Source organism: Erpetoichthys calabaricus, chromosome 1, assembly GCF_900747795.2.
Source record: "Erpetoichthys calabaricus chromosome 1, fErpCal1.3, whole genome shotgun sequence".
NCBI lineage: Eukaryota > Metazoa > Chordata > Cladistia > Polypteriformes > Polypteridae > Erpetoichthys > Erpetoichthys calabaricus.
Genome location: NC_041394.2, coordinates 24,765,694 through 24,784,002, shown reverse-complemented (window position 1 = coordinate 24,784,002; position 18,309 = coordinate 24,765,694). Strand labels below are relative to the sequence as shown.

General features: G+C 39.3%; 1 protein-coding gene across 1 annotated transcript in view; it reads right to left on the bottom strand.

The window, feature by feature from the left end:
* The window catches only part of LOC114647794 (spectrin beta chain, non-erythrocytic 4-like), a 432,215-nt gene extending 416,104 nt beyond the window's left edge, over positions 1 to 16,111 (bottom strand). Inside the window, exon 1 of the mRNA XM_028796437.2 lies at positions 15,924 to 16,111. The gene's annotated coding sequence lies outside the window, so the exon portion shown is untranslated. The remainder of the gene's footprint in view (positions 1 to 15,923) is intronic.
* Positions 16,112 to 18,309: the final 2,198 nt, after the last annotated feature.

The window sequence follows — 18,309 nt, the reverse complement described above, 5'->3', positions numbered from 1 at the left end:
AATCAAAAGAGTTAAACAATCGGACGTATTAGAAATTCTACAGCCAATAATGGATACAAATTCATACGTCCAAAAGTATCGCACTTTACACAAAATTTATCTGAAAATCATGGACAAAAATAAGTTTTCTTAGATTTCTATATGAGATAATTTCAAGTCACTCGAGACAAGACTTTGTGCCAAGAGATTTAACCATGCCTGAGGCCGGAAATAAAAGACAAAGAGTAGAAGACAAAGTACAACGTCGTAAAGAGGTCCAAAACTATTGGCACGATACACATGCAGAACAGGTTAGAGATAATGAAAGTACTAAATTTCAAAAGTCTCAAAAAAATGATAGTAAAGATCACATTAGCGATAACAAACGGAAAATATTACGCTGTGAAATAACGGAACAACAAAAAGAGATTGGGAAAAGTAGTGTTTCTTCCCAATGAAGATGTGTACAGTATCTGCAAGAATTAAAAGATTTGTTGTTTGGTGAAAGTGAAATCCACATACGCAAGTGGCAGAAATATGAAGCGGCTGGTGAAAAGTGCAGGCAAGCGAAGCAAGCATGGGGCAAAGCCCTCTAGTCTTTTCAAAATTTACTCATGCTCTTACACTTCTCAACAGTCCAACAAACACATCCTTCGCATTGCCAGTAGACTAAAGTTTATTGAACGACATTAAAACAGAGTTACCAGAATGAAGTCGTTCTCACATGCACAACATTAAACTTAATACGTCTTCTTTGCACCTCTGTTACAGATGTAATAATGAACATGTGATGAGATGCTGATTAGTTACCATTGAAATTAACATTGAATTTACTTAGCATAAAGTACTGCCACAACGCAATATATACCCCCTTCGTACTGATTTACCACTTCCCCAACTCCCCAAAAATTGTCATATCTTTATGCCACACCCCTTAATTTCAATTTGACATTTGATCTAACACAGCAGTCTCTTCACCTCACAAGCTTGTTTATGTCTCTTTTGTACTTGCATCTTTTCTGTCAGTCATCCCGTTTTTAGTGTTTCGTCGGTAGTGAGAGGAATGCTGGTCTTGCAGGGAATATGAATGATAAACTGATATGAAAATTTCTGGCCGATACTAACAGCCGATTATTTGAATATAAACCTGTCCAATACCGATGCCAATACCAATTGTTTCATCGTTCTGCTGACACTGGATAAGTACATTTGTGAAAGTGTATTAAATAACATTCAGAAAATATGAAACATCAAAGAGCATTTATTTCCTTATATTAAAATGATACCAACTCTTGGTTCACTGTGCTTTACTTGATTCTGTAATTTTTTAACTTACTGTAACGAATCTCATTTAAAGTCACTGGTCTGTCACTTTAAATCAGTGTAGGCAACCTTAACATTAGCTTAACAAAGAAAATACACAGTCTCTGAGTTATATATTTTTTAACTTAACTGCTCTCATACATTTCCAAAAACTATTTTAAAATTAATAACAAGAAATTTGCCAAAACTGATTAACAAGTGTGATGAATTCCAATACATACATTGCTTTTCTACTTCCTGAATTGAATTTTCTTTGGCTATCAAATGCTTGCACTATTCATGGAGTTCCATTATTCATGGCCAACACTGGAGTGTTCTTGACTAAAGCATATTTAGTTTTTGAGAAACTCGTCATGTTCCTTAGAATGTCTTTCCTTGAGGTGAGCAATCAGATTTGTTGTATTGTAGTTTTTACTCTTATTCCCTGCTCATGAAATTCTCAGAGTTTGCAAATAGCATTTCTAGTGACATCTGCACGAACCCTAAAGTGAGCCCACACCACAGACATTTTTCTACCTGCTAACTCTGGAGGATGAAGCTTCATGGGAGAAGTTTTTGCAACAGGAATAATCAGCAGTTAAATATCAGCTTATTTCTAACAATCGGCCAATAGCAGATTGCAGCATTTTCTTGCTATATCAGCTGATAACAACAACAACAACAACATTTATTTATATAGCACATTTTCATACAAATAATGTAGCTCAAAGTGCTTTACATGATGAAGAAAAGAAAAAAACGACAAAGTAAGAATTAAAATAAGAGAATACTAATTAACATAGAATAAGAGTAAGGTCCGATGGCCAGGGAGGACAGAAAAAACAAAAAAAATACTCCAGATGGCTGGAGAAAAAATAAAATAAAATCTGCAGGGGTTCCAGACCACAAGACCGCCCAGTCCCCTCTGGGCATTCTACCTAACATAAATGATCAGTCCTCTTTGTATTTAGGGTTGTCATGGAAGGACTTGATGATGATGGTCATGTAGACTTCTGGCTTTTAATCCATCAATGTAGGAACATCGTGGTGCTTTGATTAGGCGGTGGTGGCCCAGGTCGCCACCACAGAAAACCGGGGGAAAAAAAACAGAAGAGAGAGTAGGGATTTTGGAGCCACCATGAATAGTTATGATAATTAATTGAATATACAGAGCATCAGGATTAAACTAAAATGAAGTTATGAGAAAGCCATGTTAAAGTAATGTGTTTTTAGCAGTTTTTTAAATGGTGTTGTCAATGGTGAGCCGATACAATCGGCATTGCTCTATTTGTTATATTTTATACCATAGAAACAAAAGCTGTCTCTGATGTGTCAACTTGTTGTTAATAGACGATGTCACAGATTGCACATGACCACAATAAATAATACACTAAATAGTAAGAGACATATTACGGAAGTCGGGCTCAGAAGAACTTGTCAGATTTTACTACACAACTCATATAGTGACCCATCACAAACATGCCTGTGACCCAAACCGGTTTAGTTTAACAAACACTGCTTTACAGCAGTGTTTCTCAACCACTGGGTCATGACCTTCTTTTGGGTCGCAGGCTATGTCAGTGGGTCGTGATTTGGTATTGTTTATAATGGTTTGGTTGGCGGTGAGTCACAAAGTGGGGCATGAGTTAGTCGCACATTGGGTCACCATGGTGAGGACTACATTCGATTCACCAAAGAATCCTCCACCCCTAGCTCTAATGAGCACACTTGAAGGGATTATCGTGCTCGATTCACCAAAGGGGGACACTTACATTGGAAAAAGTGGGGCGCAACACTAAAAGGTTTGACATGCACTGCTCTGGCGGAGCAGCTGATTGTAAAGCTGAGAGTTATGTGACTTTTTAAGATGTGATCAAAAAGTATATGGACTTGGTGAAGATATTTTAAATGCATCAGCATCTCAAAACGCAACTTATTGTAAGATGTTCAGTAAAAGGTTAAGTTTATGATAGTGTTTGATTTAAAACAGCTCTGAATTATTTCTGTACTGAACGGACAGTGCTTCACAGGATTCCTCACATTTTGAAAATAAACAATTTTTAAGGATTTAAGAAACTCCCTTCTGAGGAGGGAAGCCCCTATGACAAATGCCTTGTGGCTGACAGTAGTTTCAGGAATGAATTGCCTTTCAAACGTGTTTGAGTTTGTGTTGTATTTGAAACACAAAACTATCTTTAATTACGGTTTGTCAACAATTAAATTATTTTGGTTATATTCATGTTGTACAGTAAGTACAAGTAGAGCAACAGAAAACATTTTACTTGCGTTATCCAAATTGTAATTATACTGATAGCACAAGGTGGCAGCAGATTAAAGTAAGAAAGATTGTGATTATAATAGCAAGTCATGGTCTTAATTCATGAGGGAAGAAATTAAATAAACAGTGGCCAGAGAATGAGACAAGATTAGATAATTAGAAACGTGTTGAGGGAGTCAAAAAACAGAATATTTCATATACCCTAAGCCAGAACACTAGACGTAAATCAAAGTCAAAGAACAGAGAAGAAGTCATAACCACAGATAACTTAACAATAATAAGACAAATGTTTTTTTTTGTTTGTTTGTTTTGATTTATTCACAAACTTGGACAGTTAGGAAGTGTATGACTTTGACCTTTATACCAGAGGTTCTTAAACTGAGCTGCATGTTATCTGAATTCTGGTCACAGAGTTGTGAATCACAATTGTACTCAATGGGAAAAGGTTAAGCAAACATTATTCATCCAATACGACCCACATCTGTGATTCGCCAAGGGTAATTGGATGACAATATCGGTAGCGAGTCTCAATGGAGGACCACACCCAGATTGTGATCGGCCGCGATTCTGCCAGGGGGACAGGGGATAACGACTGGCGTCGATTCTTGCTCTCGAAGATACAAAAAAGGTAAAACTGGGTCACAAGAATAAAAGTTTAAGAACCACTGCTTTATACTGTTGCGATAAAGACGTCACATGTTGCAAACTTCCGAACACCCTGCCTAGAAATAACTAGGCAATCCTGCATCTCAAAGAGCAAACAATGGTAAAACCCATAATAAAACAAAATGGCACTGCAAGAATAAGTATTTTAAAATGAACATTTTCAAAAATGTTCTAAATCAAACAGTGGTCTGACAGTTTTTTCCTTGTCCTCTAAAACCTGTAGAACAATAACTCCATTATTTTCAGAGCCCAAAAAAAAGCCAAATTAATAAAAAACAAAGTCCTCATCATAACAGTAATAAAGTGATTCACTACAAAACCAAGACCATATCATGAAAGACTATAAAATCGATTGAATCACTTGAACACGGTTCAAATTTTTTGAAAAATTTTAAATTCCTCTCTCAAAATATTTTGAATGTATTGTAAAATCAATATACAGTGGAACCCAGGTTTTCGAACATAATTCGTTCCGGAAAACGTGCACACAGTCCATAGCACTTGTTTATCAAAGTGAATTTCCCCATCTTAATACATAATTCGCCTGCCTCCTCACTCACTCACTCATGTCCATCCGAAGCCGAATGCACAGTCGCCTTCTGCACACGTCCGAAGCTAAATGCGCAGTCGCCTTCTGCGCAGCTGCCCAAAAAACCTTACAAGACCGACATCCAACCCCAACATCGTGGCAGGCGGCGGATTTACGGCCGCAGAAATTCAAAGAGAAAGGCAACTTCAATTAAAGCTCTAGAGGCCTGAAAGGCAATTTTGACTACAGCTCGAGGCCTAATTACGCATTCTGATTCAATTACGCATTCATTCAATACACCTATATCAGGTTTGTGGTGCTTATACTTATTACCATTCCATATTGTACTGGAACATTAATCATCCATCCATCCATTTTCCAACCCGCTGAATCCGAACACAGGGTCACGGGGGTCTGCTGGAGCCAATCCCAGCCAACACAGGGCACAAGGCAGGGAACCAATCCTGGGCAGGGTGCCAACCCACCGCAGACATTAATCATTCAATATTATACTATAGGTCTGGAAAATTCATCAACTAACAGTACAAGCCTGTACAGTAATGAGTAAAGCGGACTATGATCATTTGTTCTTCATACACTGCTGACACAAACTTGTGCCCGTTTCATCTTACGTTGTCGAAACAGGCTCTTTGTCTAGTAAGAAATAATGGAAACTCAGATGATTTGTTCCACAACCCAAAACTATTCATATAAAAATGATTAATACAAAATATAAAGTAAAAATACATAAAACAAATTAACCTGCACTTTACCTTTGAAAAGAATCATGGCTGGTGTGAGTGAGTTTCTAAACTCTTGTGGGATTCCTTCCAATGGGACGACACGCGGAAGAGCGTCCCAAAGCAATCACAGTCTCTCAGCGCTGTAGCAGTTCGCCGTAAAAGCGAATCCGAAAAGATCGCGGACATGCTATAAGCGCCTGCCGTCGATGGGTGATGCAAGGAACAAGGAACAAGGAACATTATAAATGTGCAGGGCACAGTGCTACTTGGCCATGACCCTGCCTGACTGCTGTGTCTGTGTATAGGAGAGTGGCAGATCCCACTACAATAAATAACCGCGCTGTTGCTGTTTCAAGCTGAATAAAGCTGGTGTTGCTAAAGTACTGAGTCTCAGCTTCGTGTTTTGGGGTGCAAGACAGGGACTCGCACGTCAGAGCACACACGCGCGCACACACACACACAGTCACAATGCTGTAGTAAACAGTATATGCTCGTACAGATGTTGACTATATATAATTCAGACGGAGAATAGGAGACGATTGCCCACAATCCCGCAGTGAGAGAGAGAGAGAGAGAGAGAAGAACCATCAGCTCAGTTGTGATCACATGGCGCTCAGCAGACAAAGCGTATACATACTACTCGTATTGCAAGACCTCGCTTGTTTATCAAGTCAAAATTTATTAAAAATTTTAGCTTGTCTTGCAAAACACTCATAAATCAAGTTACAAACCGAGGTTCCACTGTATAGATACACCGATATACAGTGAACTCACAAAGAATTCTTCCCCTTCATTTTTTTCATTTTGTTATCTTGAAGTCTTGCGCTAAAATCATTTCAATTCATGTGGTGAATTCAACTGACTGGACTGATTAGAAAAGGTATACATGTTCTACGAGATCCCACAGTGAACCTTATATGCAGATGTGTATCACAGCAAAATCTAAGCCATGAGGTTGGAGGAATTGCCTGCAGAGTTTACAGACAGGATTGTGTCGAGGCACACATCTGAAGAAGGCTACAAAAAAAAATCCTGGAGAATTAAAAGATCCCAAGCTCTTATTAAATGGAAATAGTTTAGAACAACATCGACTCTTACTAGAGCTTGATACCAGACAAACTGAGAAGTCGTGGGAGATGGGTCATGGTAAAGGAGGTGACCAAGAACCCAACGGTTACTCTGGCTGAGGTCCAGAGAACATGTGTGGAGATGAGAGAAACTTTCACAAGATCAACCACCAATATGTGCTTTATGACAAAGCAGCCAGATAGAAGCCTCTACTCAGTAAAAGACATATTGAAGCCCACTTGGAGTTTTCAAAAATGTACCTAAAGGCCTCTCAGACTGTGAGAAACAAGATTCTCTGATCTAATGAAACCAAAATTAGTGCCAAGTTGGGAGCAACGCTCATCACCTGTGAAATACCATTCCACCGGTAAAGCATTGGTGGTGGCATCATCATGCTGTGTGGTTGTGTTTCAACAGCAAAGACTGAGAGAGTAGACAGCTGAGTGAGAGCTGAACGGAGCAGACATTCTGCACTCTGGACCTCAGACTGGGATGAAGGTTCACCTTCAAGCACAAAGCAAAGACAACACAGGAGTGGCTTAGGGGCAGCTCTGGGAATGTCTTTGAGTTGCCCAGTTAGAGCCTGACTTGAAACTAATTCAGTATCTCTGAGGAGACCTGACAATAGCTATCCACTGATGGTCTCCATCCAACCTGACAAAGCTTGAGAGGATCTGCAGAGAAGAACGTCAGGAAATATCCAAACTCAAGGTATGTAAAGCTTGTTGTATCAGACCCAAAAAGACTCCATACTGGAATCACTTCAACTGTGTGCTGAGCAAAGAGTCTCAAAACTTGTGCCAATGGGATATTTCAGTTTTGGATTTTCTTAATAAATTTGCAAAACTTCAAAAATCCTGTTTCAGCTTTGTCATTCTGGAGTATTTAGTGCTAATTCAAATGATTTTACAACAAGTCTGTAACATAACAAGATGTTAAATTAGTGGATGGTTCTGTATACTTTCTAAATCCATTGTACTGTATATTTAGCTTGACTTTATATAGTACACTACTTATTTTTTCTGTTTACTAAAAAAATTTTCAAAGCCAAGAATCCATACATTCTTTGGAGGAATGAATATTTTTACTGCTGAAAGAAAGTGGAGTTGCACACATCTTTTACTCGCCCTGTCAAAAAAAAGTCAACATGAAATAGCATTGTAGTTTTAACAGTGTTTAAAGTAAAATTACAGGACGGTTGAACACTTTAAGTACAAGAATGGTCATCCATAATGCAGCCTCTATTTAACCTTATGAACCCTATACTATTACGTCCTCATTTTCAGTATATCATTGTAAGCTTACTTCCTAAGTCATTACTATCGTTCAAATTTATTTGGCAGGTGTCTGTAAAGATGATATATCAGGTTACTGTACAAAATTACACTCATGCAGTATTTTCAAAACTGAAGCACAGTTACAATAAGTGAACTGCTCAAGTAAGAGGTGGGAACCAAAGTTACAACCTTGTAATCTGATCTGCAATACCTTCGCCAATACCTATACCTTACCTTACTAGGCCATATCAAAAGTGTTAAAGGTTCAACATTATCTCGACACAGAAGTTAAACAGGATTCATTCTAAAATGGAAATTCTTTTTTCTATGAAATGCCTACATGAAATACTACGTTATGTGGTACAGTGGCAGCTCTAGCTTTTTACCTACTGAGAAATGAATTCCTGTCCGTACTGGACTGTTTTGACTTGACACAACATGTTGATTTTCCAACCCATTGTGGCGGTCATATATTGGACCTGATCTGCACTTCTGGACTATCTGTTGCCAACATTTACAGCACTGATTTGGGACTCTCTGACCATAAAGCAGTATTTTTCACTGTCTCATTACCTATCCCACCTCTTACCTGTAAACGACAAATTTCTTACAGAAACCTTAAAAATATCTGTCCCTCTATCCTTTCTGGATCCATTTCTGATCTTTTACTGTCTGCACCTATTCCACCAACACTAGATAGTTTTGTTGACCACTATAACACAGCCCTTCACTCAGCATTAGATAAAACAGCTCCTTTAAAACATAAGGAGGTTTCCTTTAAGCGCTCAGCTCCTTGGTATAACTCAGAATTGCGATCTATGAAAGCAGCTGGCCGACGCCTTGAGAGAATGTCACGTAAGACTGGCCTCACCGTGCACATCCAGGCTTTCTCTGACCACCAAAGAGCTTACAGAGAAGCACTAACTTCTGCCAAGAACACCCATTATGGCAGAATAATAGAAAGTGGCCATGATAACCCAAGGGTTTTGTTCTCTGTAGTTAATAAACTACTCGAACCCGCATCTGGTCCAACTACCTCTTCTACTGAAGTCTGTGAGGAATTCCTCCACTTTTTCCGTAACAAAATTAAAGATCTAAATAATTCAACTAACATAAATACATCATCTGTTTATATCTCTCCCTGTTTTCCCACTCCATCCAGCTCCTTCTCTAAGTTCTCACCAGTCACATCTGCGTTTGTTAATAACCTGCTTTGTAAGATGAGGCCGACTACTTGTGTACTGGACCCCATCCCCACCACACTACTTAAATCCTGCCTTCGTGCCATAATCCCGACTGTTACAACAATAATAAACTCATCCCTTGACACTGGCTCTGTGCCGCTCACTTTTAAAATTGCTTCTGTAACCCCAATGTTAAAAAAGTCTGGCCTTGATGCTGACAATCTTAACAATTTCCGGCCTATTTCCCACTTACCTTTCCTGTCAAAAGTTCTTGAGTGTGTTGTAGCTTCCCAACTCACCAATTACCTAACCTCTAATAATTTGATGGAACCCTTTCAGTCTGGATTCAGGGCGCGGCACAGCTGTGAAACTGCTCTGCTACGGGTAACCAATGATTTGCTTATGGCAGCAGACTCTGGACAAACTAGCATATTAATTCTGTTAGACCTCAGTGCAGCATTTGACACAGTCAGACATGACATCCTACTGTCCAGAATGGAGAACATGCTGGGTATCTCTGGCACTGCCCTCCAGTGGTTCAAGTCCTATCTGAGTGATAGGCAAGAGTTTGTTAGTCTTGGCAACAGCAGATCCAACTCCGTGCCAGTCACACAAGGAGTCCCTCAGGGCTCTGTCCTTGGTCCTCTGCTTTTCTGTATATATATGCTTCCCCTTGGCCATATTATCCGTAGTTATGGATTGGGTTATCATTTTTATGCAGATGATACCCAGCTCTACTTCAATGTTAAAAGTGGAACTTCATCAGAGCTTTCTCAGCTCACAACCTGCCTTAGTGAAATTAAAACCTGGATGGAGCAGAACTCTTTAAAATTAAATTGCAATAAAACTGAACTCCTGCAAATTGGGACTAAAATGCAACTTAATAAAATGAGCTCCTTCCCAGTCCATCTTGGCAGTGATCTCATCAGACCTGCCTCTACTGTAAAAAATCTTGGTGTCATTTTTGATTCCTCCCTCACTTATTCCACCCACATAAATCACATTAAGAAACTTTCTTACTTTCACCTCCGTAACATATCCCGTGTTCGCTCCTTCCTCTCCTTCTCTAATGCTGAGAAACTTGTCCATGCTTTTATCACATCCCGCATCGATTATTGTAATTCCCTACTGGCAGGTGCCCCTTCTAATCTTATATCACAGCTCCAGCTTATTCAAAACTCAGCTGCAAGAGTCCTTACTCGAACCAGCAGCAGCGAGCACATCACACCCATCCTGCTCCGTCTCCACTGGCTCCCTGTGTCCTACAGAATCGAATATAAAATCCTACTAATAACCTACAAAGCTTTAAATAACCTCGCACCAAACTACATCAGTGACCTCCTCCATCACTATGTGCCTGCCCGCCCACTAAGGTCCTCTGATTCTGGTAATCTTGTTGTGCCCCTCACTAATCTACACTCCATGGGTGACAGGGCCTTCAGCTGTATAGCGCCCAGACTCTGGAATGACCTACCAAAATTAATCAGGTCAGCTGACTCCATGAATTCCTTTAAAAAAACAACTCAAAACTCATCTGTTCAGGAAGGCTTTTAGCTCTATTTGACTTTATTACCTTTCTCTCAGTTTACATCTCTGTCAAGATGCCAATGTAACCTGTATGTGTGTGCTAGACCATCAATTATGTTGTCTGTTTTTTTCAGAATTTACTGTCTTAATCTTCTTTATTTATTTATCTGGTTTGTACAATGCTATATACTGTATATTCTGCCGTTCTTTATTATATTCTGTAAGTGCCTTGAGCATGGGAAAGGCGCTATATAAATAAAATGTATTATTATTATTATTATTATTTCGCTGACGCCTTTATCCAAGGTGACTTACAAAACTTGTGATACATTTGGTTACTTTTCTTTGTGGTTTTCCAATTGGAGCGCAGGCAAGTGAGGTGACTTGCTCCTGGTCACGCAGTGTCAGTAGTGGTATTTGTATCCACAACCTCAGGGTTTGAAATCCAGAGCCTTAACCACTACACTACACTGCCTGTTACACTGCTTTTTTTGCTGCTCTAGGCAAAAGTGAAACTGTTGCACCCAAACTATGGAATGTTAACGGCAATTGCTGGGGTGAGGGATGGTCCCCCATAGAGTTTCACAAGAGTTGTACTCAAATGTCAAATCAAAGAGCGGGACAGTGATCTGGGTGTGGAGATGTAGGGTCCCATTGGTGCTTGACTGGTAGGTCCCCTGTAGAATTTAATAAAGTTGTATACAAATGTAAGATCGAAAAGAGTTGATCTGGGGTGTGGGTGATGGGGTCCCCTTGGTATTTTATCAATGGGTCCCATTTAGAGTTTCATACAAGTTGTATACAAATGTCAGATCAAAGTTGGGGGTGTGTCAGGAATGTGGGCACAGCAAGAGAAATCACAGGCTAGATGTCAAAAAATATCCAAAGTTACCTGTATTTGTTACGGCAGCAGGTCCAGCCTCCAGTAATGCTAACACCACACTGATGGTGCATCAACGAAATTGAAAATATGATCTCATAACATTAAATACTGCGGTGGGCTGGCGCCCTGCCCGGGGTTTGTTTCCTGCCTTGCATCCTGTGTTGGCTGAGATTGGCTCCAGTAGACCCCCGTGACCCTGTAGTTAGGATATAGTGGGTTGGATAATGGATGGATTGATGGATAACATTAAATAAAAACATTCACACCACCACTGAAGTTTAAAATTCAACTTGAGAGACTCCTGAAATATCTGTAGACCCAGATTTTCCCAATCAGTGACCTATGGTGTTGAAACAAGAAACATGTCTGTGGCAACTGTTATGGATAATAAATAAGTAACTTACGTTTTTATTAGCATTAAAGATTTTTTGTGATATTTTGTTCAATCTCTGCAGCCTAACTTACCATAATACTCTACTTAAATTAAATTAAATCAATGTTATCTATTCTTACACAGTGGTTTTCTGATGTCAGGTTTTGACCATTAAAAAGATTTACTGATACAAAAGAGAAACACAGAAATAAAACAGGTGAAATTTAAACATATAAAAGAGCATAATCAGACACTAAACATAATGAGTTCTAGAAATATCCAGCAACAGTTTCTGAAACCAAGAAATCTAAAAACAAATGTAAAAAAATGAATTGAAACATTAGTTGATACACAAACCAAATGATCTCTGAACACCCTCCCCCATATGAAGACATTGTTGAGCACTCAGGCAGATCGAGAGGGTGGTCCTAATGAGTTCATACTGCATGAAGATGTCCAAGTTGTCGTTCCCAGTTGCTAAATCATTTCTCCGAGGTATCTAATTTGACATGAAAGCAGCACAAGCTTCCTTACTTTTGTGTCTCTGTGTGTTGTAGGTGTCTGTAATTTTTAGATATCTTTATTAAATATACGTCTATTGAGATTGCTTGATTAATATTTACTAGTTACTTTCTTACATTTCCTTCACAACTCAAATTAATTGGCATGGGTTAATTTCTTTTTGCATAGGGGATAGTTTTCAGTTGAGATCCTCATCAAGAATAAAGAGTGCTTGCCAGTATGTAGAGAGAAACTGAAATAACCTGCAGAGCAAATCATTTTTATTGTTACAACACCCATATTAGGAAGGAAATTAAATGTCTACCTGGTTAAAGGAGCATTCATTACAGGCCATACGAACACCATGTTCCTAGGAGGTACTGTTCAACTTCTTTGTCTATTGATCAATGTTCTAAAGCTACTTAATCCAATTTTACAACTGTAATAAAGCTAGGGCTCAGCAGCAAAAAGGTGCAAGACAAGAACTAATCCTGAACAGGACAGTATTCCATCATAGTGCACACCTGACTCATTTTATTTAATTACCGTAGAACAAGAAGAACACATTACATTTATATAGTGCTTTTCAAGACCCTCACAGTGCTTTACACAGAGAAGGGGGAGCCTCTTCGACTACCACCAATGTGCAGCATCCACCTGGATGATGTGACGGCAGCCATTCATGTGCACAGGAGGCCAAGGGGAGAGAAAGAAAGCTAGCCAATAAGAGACTGGGGATGATTAAGGGACCAAACATGGTGGGCAATTTTGCCTAGACAACGGGATACAGTACATTCTGTTCTTTTCAAAGGATGTCCAGGGATCATTTTTTGGCCACAGAGAGTCAGGACCTCAGTTTTTACATCTCATCCAAAGGGCGACATCAGTTCTTACAGCACAACATATCCATCACTGCATTGGGGCATTAGGGATCCATACAAAGACCACAAGGTAAGCACCCCTGTTAGCCTCACCAACACCTCTTCCAGCAGCAACCCAAGCTTTTACTAGATGGTCTCCCATCCAGGTACTGGCTGGGCTCAAGTATGCTTAGCTTCAGGTTGATCACCTGTGATGAAGTGCAAATGGTATGGCTGCAATAAAGGAATCTCGCACACAACATACAATGTAAAGTTACATTTGCAATCCATCCATTTTATAAGCCTTCTTAATCCTATGTAGGGCTGTGGGGAAATTGGAGCTTATCCCAGCAAGCATAAGACAAAACACAGGAACAAACCCTAGACAGGGTGCATGTCCATCGCAGGGTGAGCACAGGCCAAATTAATGTTGCCAGTCCACCTAACTTGCATGTCTTTGGATTGTGGGAGGAAACTGGAGTACTGAAAGGAATGCCACGCGGACATTATACAAACAACCCAACAGAAAGGAACCGGGATATGAACTCAGGTCTCTTTGTTTCAAGGCAGCAGAACTACCACTGTGCCGCCAGATCTAAAAGTAACTTAAAAAAATCTCATTAAAAAGCAAATACAGTGGTATCTCATACTTCGAACAATTCTAACTTTGAATGTTCCAGCAGGGTTCCATCATTAAATTTGAGAGTAATTTGACCTGGAGTTCGAGTGTAAAAGTCATCACCAAGTTGTCTCTCGCTCTCACTGTGCATCTCTTGAGTTACACTCATGTATTTTCGCTTTATTTTTGGAGTGTTTGGTTCTATATACTGTATAACTTCTACCAATTAATCATGACATCCAAGGCTGTGGAAGCAACGAGGCCTAAGACAAAGGTTGTAGTATCAAAGATTGAGGTTGTGAAGCCAACCCTGACACAGACAGGAAGGTGACAGGTTTAACACTCAGCACACGGTTTATTTACAGGGCAAAGTGCACAAATCACCAGCACCAAGACACAATACGACACAACACAATCTCTTCCTGCCATCAGTCCATCCACTCCACTCCTGTTCAGGCTTTGTCATCTTCCACCCAACTCTGGCCATTGAGTGGTGATTACTGGCTCCCTTTATAGAGATTCTCCCAGCCACACTTCCAGGTGTGGTAGAAGCGTGGTCAAATAAGGCCCTGGAAATGTCCATGCGCCCTCTGACGGTGACCATGGGCCCCAACAGGGTTGATCTCCCATGCTCATGACCCGTGGCCCCACTGGAAACCAACGGGGCTGCCCTCTGTCGGTCAGGGGGAGAAACTGTCCTGGAAATACTCCCTTCCCAGGTCCTTCCATGGTCAGGGCGTCCCGGCCAGAGTCCACCACAAGATGAAAGAGGAACGTACCACTAAGTACAATAATTTGGTGTGTTTATGGAAGGTGACTCTCCTTCTAAAGAGTAACCTTTCTCTTCCTCTCCACCAGCCACACAGGACATCACCACTCCTCACTAAGGCACAGCAAATGCAATTTTAATTTTATTATACAGTATTTATGTATTTTATTAATAGTTTTAATGAATTATTTAGGGCATTTAATTGTGTTATTTCTACCTTAAAGTGTGCATATTTGCTGTTTAAGTTTAACGAAATGGGTATTGTTTAGCGTCTGGGAATGGATAAATTCACTTTACATTATTTCGAATGGAGAAAATTGATTCGGACTTTGAACAATTCAGAGTTCAAACGGGCTTCTGAAACGAATAAAGTTTGAAGTACGAGGCATCACTGTGCTTGTAAGTGAAGTGAGAAACTGCTGAAAATAACTTAATAGTTAGAAACAGTCAGTTTTTGATAGAACGGGGTGTAGAAAGGGTAAAAACTTCATATTGTGTTTTATAAGCTATTGTACAAGGTCTCTTTTTTTAAACTATTCGGTTTGTTAAGAAGAAATCTGCATTGCAAACTTTAATGAAATAATTTTAAAAACTGCACGTTTACTCTGCAGTAGTTAATACACCAGAGGTGTTTTATTAATGAACTTTGCCACTTACGGCATTCTAATTTATTTTTCGTTATCGATTAAAGGGAATATAGAAAATAGAATATTTGACAACTACCCGTTAGGAAAAACGAGCTGGAGCTGTCAAACCTACGCTGCAGTCTCTGCGAAAACGATAAAGACAATTCATGTGAAGCAGAAAATGCAAAAGCATCCCTTCACTTAACAACATATCTGACTGGGACCGTGCGGTGTATAAACATGACTCGTTGAAAAAGAAGATTCTAAAGCTAGCTATAAAGACGATCCGTTTTGCATTATAATGTTGTGCACCCCCGCCCCCATATCTATAGCGAGGAATGCTGCCTTAGAACGCCAATCGTATGCCTTCTTATGGAATTATTTCCAACCCGTGCCACACATTTACTTATTTTATCCGCAATCATTGCTCGTAAGCGCCCCGCATTTGAGATGTCATTCAGGTTATCCTAGAGAGTAGAAAGACACGCCGCCCAGCGAAGTGTAAATCGTTCAACTGCTTTAGGTTGTATCGCAAATAGCTGCAGGCCCGTAAGCGCAAAAAATAATTCATTTCCGAAAACGGATTTAGTTCATACATAATGGGCATTCTTTGTAATGCAGAAAACACTGGGTTTTATTATATACTACGAAAGATCAGCGTACATAACAAAATGGTGAAATACGCTTGGAAAGTGCTAAGAATTTACAAAATATTTAAATAAAAACGCAAGGCTCTTACCTTTTTATCCACGTCCTCGTGCTGGTGCTCTTATTGTGAGAATCAAATAATTTATTATTCCCGTAGGAGGCTAGATAATAAATTTAAGTGGAAAAAATCCACTGATGAGCTCCACGCTGTAAGAACCTGGAGACAGCATCCTGAAAACGACTCCTTTCAGCCGGAGCACTGGCGTGATTAAAAAAAAAAAGAGAGCGAGAGACGGAGAGAGAGAGAGAGAGACAGAGAGAGAGAGGGACGGGGGAGGAGGCAGTAAATATGAAACCCCCGAATAAACGCGTCACTTTGTAATTTAAAAAGAATGGAAAAAAGAAAACCGGGATTCACTGGGATTAACCTTCGTGCGTTTTCAGTATTTAAGAACAGTCATTCCGTACAGTTTGCTGATTTCACCACAACGCGCAGCAGTGGGAGCATCCAGCCAGATGACCAACATAGGACGCACACTATTATTTGAAAAGCGACCCGGTCTACGGAAAGCAAGCTCCACTAAAAAGCGTGCGCGCACCAGCATTCTCCGCTAACATGCAAAGCGAAAGCTGCCTCCGTTAATATACGGTACACAGAAGCACACACGCAGTCTGTTAGATTACAGTACATGCACTTTAAAGGCACGGACTTTTAAGCTATAATACCTTCTTAAATACAGTAAATAATCATTTCTGTTCACACATTTTTCGCAAATGTATGCCATCGTTTGCGAGAGGGACAGTTGTTTTATTTTTTTATGTATTTGTTTTTTTTACATCAAATGGCCTTACAATACACATATACTTCGTATGTACGGGAATACACAGTTAATTTGAAATAAAGCAACGCTATAAAAAAAGTTATGAAACTGTGGATTACAGATTGAAAACAAGTCTTTTGGCTATATGTGGGAACCAATTAACTCTGAACATCTCTTTAAACGTTTCAATGTGTTAGTTTTGAGGAGGGAAAGAAGTGCAAAAACAAATTAGAATTTATTTGGGTTAAGATATAAACTCTATTAAGCATAATTGTAGTGAACATACACCTTTCATAAACAGAAATTATTACTGAGTACTCAACTCGTTTCTCTTTCCTCAAACACTACTTGTATTAGAGTTCTATTAAGACAGTTTCTGACAAGATCAGGTCAGTCTTTTCGATATAGCTGCTTAATATCAATTTGCCTTGATATATGGGGACCAAAATTGCCCACAGTATATCAGACGTGGCACTTCAAGTGCAGCTTGGATTTAAAGCTGTAAGGCTACCTGTTCCATCCGGGCGTCTGCCTCACTGTTTGTACTTGAATATTTATTTCACTTAACCTATATGTGTTCCAAATTTTGATTATTTTGATGTCTGCCAAATGTAAAAAAAAAGGTAGTTCCCTCATGTAATATTTATCATACAATTGCAAGAGGCAGACATCCAATAAACACTGTGTAGACTTGACTTGAATAGAGAAAACAATGTGTTACAGTACAAAACACTTTTTAGTTCAAGGAATATTCCATCCCAAAATGGTATTATTTATATGTTAAATATCCCATATAAGCGTACGGGCGCTGTTCTCATCCCTACCAACTTCGTCGTCACTTCCCCTACCTCTTTGTATCTTAAATCATTCTTGAGGCAGATTAAGTGAAAAATTAAGAAAAAAGTCCTAAATAATTGCATCAAAAAAATTGACTTAATCAGTTTTAATGCAAAAAGGTGCCGACAGAAGAAGAGAAGAAGCGGGCCGCTAGGGTGGAGAAAAGATGAGCTGCTTAGGAAGCAGTAAGCGCATCAACCTCTGAGCAAACAAATGCTAAATGTACAGAAAAAGAGGATGAAAACTATAAGTCAAGTGTATTTGTGCAGTGCGCCATTACTGCAGGTGTTATACATATTGCATAATTCACATGTCTGTTATTCAGCGCTATGTTTAAAAGATGTCCAACTCATGCATTTTTTGTTAAAATACTTCCGGAAAAATCAATGTACATCATAAACAGGAATCGCAAGTCACATGGAATTGCTTTTTTATTTGAAGATCCGCCTCTCCTCCTCATTCATTGGTTACAAGTCTTATCTTCAGTTCAAAAAGGTAATCCCATGTGAATTGCATGTACTGTTTATATTGTGTACTGATTTTTCCTGAAGAATCTGCTTAACAGTTTTAAGTTACATTTAAAAATTAAAAGTTGAACACGTTTTAAGCATATGACTCCATGACTGGCATGTGAATTATACAACACGAGCATCATTTTAATTCTTTTTTCCATGAATGTTTTTCACATCATTTGCCATTTTACAGCATTGGTCTGTTTTGTATTGTTTTATATCATAAACTTTTTTTATTTCATTCTGAATAAAACCGTGAGATTAAAAATTTTTCTCACTACAAACTACAGTGGAACCTCGGGTCACA